The sequence below is a fragment of the Apaloderma vittatum genome, unplaced genomic scaffold (genome assembly GCF_000703405.1).
Source record: "Apaloderma vittatum isolate BGI_N311 unplaced genomic scaffold, ASM70340v1 scaffold2995, whole genome shotgun sequence".
In the NCBI taxonomy this organism is placed as follows: Eukaryota; Metazoa; Chordata; class Aves; order Trogoniformes; family Trogonidae; genus Apaloderma; species Apaloderma vittatum.
The window spans coordinates 9723-14202 of NW_009715277.1; positions in this window are offsets into that span (position 1 = coordinate 9723).

The window sequence follows — 4480 nt, forward strand, 5'->3', positions numbered from 1 at the left end:
CTTTCCCTATGCAGATCGCTACGTACGCATGAGAGACCCTCTGGAACATTTCCCACTCTCTCTAACGAGATCGAAGGGAAAAAATGCAAAAACCAAGTTTTTAATTTAGAGTTTCAGTGCTTCGCGCAGGTCTGCGAAGCTCAGCGTTGCTTGTGTTCTTGTTTCCCAGAGCACCTCGTCTGTCCTTACGTTAAGCTGACCTGTGAACACGCAAAAAAGAAGCGTTTTGTTACTGTTGTAAAAACGGTGGGGTAAATATATTTCTACTCTTCAAGCTGTAACTGCATGAACACCACAAAACAGCACGCTGACGCTAAAAATGCACCTTCTGCAGCTCTTGGCAGCCTGTTCCAAACTGCTGCCCCTGTCTGACTTGATGCTAAACCAGCTCGATGCGCATGGGACCACGTCGGTAGAAAGCATTGACCAGGCTTGGGACCCTCAGAACCATTAAACCTGGCAAGTTCTGTGAATTTTGAGGATTGTAAACAGGATTCGGTGGCCCAGTTCCAGCTTGAGTCACCATATTCTTCCAGTTCGAGCCTTACTGGGAAGAACTCTTTTCCCTATGCCTGTCTTGAATGATAAAGCGGCAGTAATCCGTGCTGGAGGTTGGTCCTGATGACGTGAAGCAACTCCTGTGGGAATCTTATTTCTGAAATGAGTTTTCCAGTCAGTTGGACGTTCACAGTGATGATCTGTGCAGGTAATATGGTTGTGATCTGGAAAATACCACGAGTGTACCCACTTTCATCAAAAGAAACAGATAAGCCTTTGCTGAATTCATGGTAATAGAGCTTTGGGGGACTATTTACAGTATTTCTTTTTAACTCACACCCTTGAGAGTATATTTTACTCAATCCGTAACAGTTCTTGTATGTCAGGATTTAAATCATACTCACCTGTAGTAATTTCTTTCCTGTCAGCTGGAGTTTATCCAAATGTAAGAGCAGTGGGCTCAGTTCTCATTTGGAAGGGAGGAAGGAACCTGTTCTACACCCTTTACAGCTCTGGATCCCTACTGCTTCATTCCGTTTCAGCAAAATACAAATATTCCCTGGGAGGGTTGAATCATTACTGCATTTTCTGGTGAAAGGCAAGTAAGAGGAGCCCATAAAAGCACTACGCACAGCTTAACCTAGAGCATTTACACCTTCCCTTTGCTTCCACCCCTTTTCCTGTGTTTTGGGCAGTAGTAGCGCTCACACTAAAAGCAGTTTCTTAAAAGTCTAAATAAGAAATGAAGAGTGCCCCAACCTGACCCCTAGGAACTGGGGTGGTTCTGCTGGCAGGGAAATAGGGGGTTTGGTGCCCCACAGACTGTCGAGAGAACCGAACCCAGGTCTTCTCCTCGAGTGCTTCAACCCATCAGTTTAATTTGGAAAAGAGGGATGATTTGAATACTCACTGATGTGTAGCTGAATTGGGCAAAGGTAGGGCTGGCCATTTAGTTATACACGGGGAGATGGAGAATAACCTCTCTTCGACTGGCAGCAAGACGCAAAGGTTCCAACAAGCGTAAAGACACGAGTGAAGACAGGCTTCGGGGGGAACAGAAAAACTTGAGATGCCTCTAAATTGCTGAGCAGAATAAACACCTTTTGAGCATGAGGTGCTATTTCTAACGCCGCCGCCGCTGTGCCTGCTAACCGAGGAGGTGAAGGCAGCGGTGAATCACTGGCGATGCAGTCAAACATACGTTATACAAAGACAGTTGCTGTTTCAGAGCACACGCTGTGCTAAATTCATAGCTGCTCCCTAATTCTGCAGCCTGTGAGTTACATTATAATGACAGTTTATAGGGATGTTCTCCCTCCAAACCGTTTTTATTCAGACAGCCAGCTTTCGTTTACCTGCTTTTCTCGATCCCTGGAGGTGTAACTTGCTTTTGGTCACCAGTCACCAGCGCTGGTGATTCCTCTTCTCAAGAGTTTTCCTGAGTTATAGAAAAGCGAACACGCACAAAGCCACGTGAAGTACGGCGCAACCCCATCGCGAGTCATGAAAAACACTTGGCATTTATTGGCACTAACGTCTAAAACTTATTTCACTGTTGAGTGGAATATTCACTCTCGGAGCAATCTGAGATTTCTCTATGTGTTTTTACTGGAACATGTCCGGTTATAAGGAAGGGACTGGAACCATACGCAAATATTAAGAAATCTCGGGTTCGTGCAGCTCTTAAGGGTTGGGAGGAGTTGGTGGGAGGAGCGTTTGTTGCTGCAGAAATAGGTGTAAAAAGTTAGACCTGAAAGAATTCACACGTTAACAAGAAATCCAGGATTTAAAAGGCAGAGACTAAATGATCCTGATGTGTTCCGGAAAAGCAAACAAACAAGATAACAATGGAGACAAAGATTTTTGCTACAGAAGGAGGCTGCGATTAGAACAGCTTTTAGTCAGTTTTAATCTCCTATTGTGCAACTTAAATATTGGTCGTGCCAAGCGTTACGCTCCTCACGTGTCAGGAGCAGACAGCTTTGCTTCAGCGCGTACGTGCTTTACATCGTCAGACGTACGCACTGCGGTCGTTTCCGTATTTTAACGGGGTTGCTGAGTATAAATACTTGCAATCCCTCCGGTTGATTCTGGGAAACGGTGGTGGGGTCCATGTGTAAGGGTGGACGGGAGTGATAAATATTTCCTTCAGTCGTAGACTGTGGAAAATAAACTGAGGATCTTCTGACACTTCACGGACAAATGGAGAAGGCATGAAGAAGACTCCTTTGGGGACTTTCATTTTCACACTGTCCCTTTGAATCTGGTGTCACCGCCTGGAATTTCAGTATAGTTTGAAATACTGAACTGCCGTTCTGTAAGGACGCCGGTATCCACACGCTGATGGACGCAGACGTGCTGGGGAGAAGCAGTGCTGATACGTGGTAAAAGTCTTGTATGTGAATTCGTACAGTTGGCCGCTCAGGTGTTCTCTGTGAGAAGGGCAGGAGTGAACACAAATACACACATCACGCTCTCAGAATCATTTGGGAATAACACAAGGCATGGTTTTCCTACGAATTCAGAAGACAAGGAGCTACAGGGGAGGGCTGAACGGAATAATTCCTTTTCTCTTCCTCCCCTTGCCACTCCCCTCTCCTCCTAACTGTAGGATTTTCCTATGGATCAGAATTTGGTCCCCAAGCCACTAAAAGTTGTGCTTTTGAATGAATACTATTTGGAGTGTCAAAAGAAGTCGTTTATTTCTTAATCACTGTCAGAGAGACTGTACGGATACGCATTTTAAAATCTGGTTGTATTTTTTTTCCTGTAACTCTTCTGTGGGTTGTTACTAATATTGTATTTCAGAAAACAGTAAATAAAATGTGAATGAAGCAGGAGATGCTCTGCCTGACTTGCATTTCTTGAGGCCAGAGCTTGTGGCGATGCTTGCTGAACCTGTAGATTTTCCTCTTTCTTAGGATTTTACAGAGTCTATGTCTAGATGTCTCTATCTAGGTGTCTCCGTGATCTATATTTAGATGTCTCCATGGCTGAGAATTGTAGGAAGCTCCCTCAAATTAGCGCAGTTGTAGAAAACATGGATGAATGAGCCTTCCAAAATAATCAAAATCCTTTAAAATACATTAGTTCGTTTATGTTTCAGGCATTTATAAAGAGGATTCATTTCTCCAGCTAAAACCCTTCTTGACCTTAATGTGTTACCGCTGTTGAACCTGTCTGTAGCGCCTGGGTTTGAACAAGCCGTAGTGCATTGCTGCTGTACAGGAAAAAAATAACATACTATCTATGTGATTTCACACAGCGCGTACACGGTGCTGTTCCTAGAGAGATGCAGGTTGCTGTAAGGAAGCAAAAAGGCATCGGCCTCGCTTGCGTCTGCCTCCAGGCAGGCAGCCTCTTCCAGGTATTAAAAAATTAAGCTTCTTCCTCTGAAAGACCATTTTGTACCCGGGAGCCAGCTCAGCCCCCAGTGATGCTGGTTAGAGATGGCACCTCCCTGCTGCGGAGCTAAGCTGGTGGAACTGGAAGCGGCTTCTGCCCGATGCGAGGCAGCTGTTGGCACGAGAGCTGGCCCAAGTCCCCCATGTCCTCCACCCAGTGGCAGCTCACCCACAGACGCCGTGAGCACTGGTCTCACCTGTCCTGATGGCCAGTGGCGTGGTGGGCTCCCCAGAACCCTGCCCGACATCACGGAGGAGATGCAAAGGAGCATCCAGAGAAAGATCCTAAAGGTTACCCAGATCCAGGGTAAGCCAGAGCCCTCCATCTCTTTAACCGTGTCCCAGGGCCAGGGGAAGAAGCAGTGGCTGATGCTGAGCCCTGTAGGAGCAGAAGGAGCACAAAGGGATGGGGTTAGGCTGCGCTCAGGTGGGACCAGTAATGATGAACATGGAATGGCACCACAGCCTGTCACCTCTCTGCTGAGATGGTGGCCACCAGGAGCAGCCCAAGCCCAGGGTGCTGCAAGTGCAGCCCCACACCATAGAGTCCTAGAACTGTCAGGGTTGGAAGGGACCTC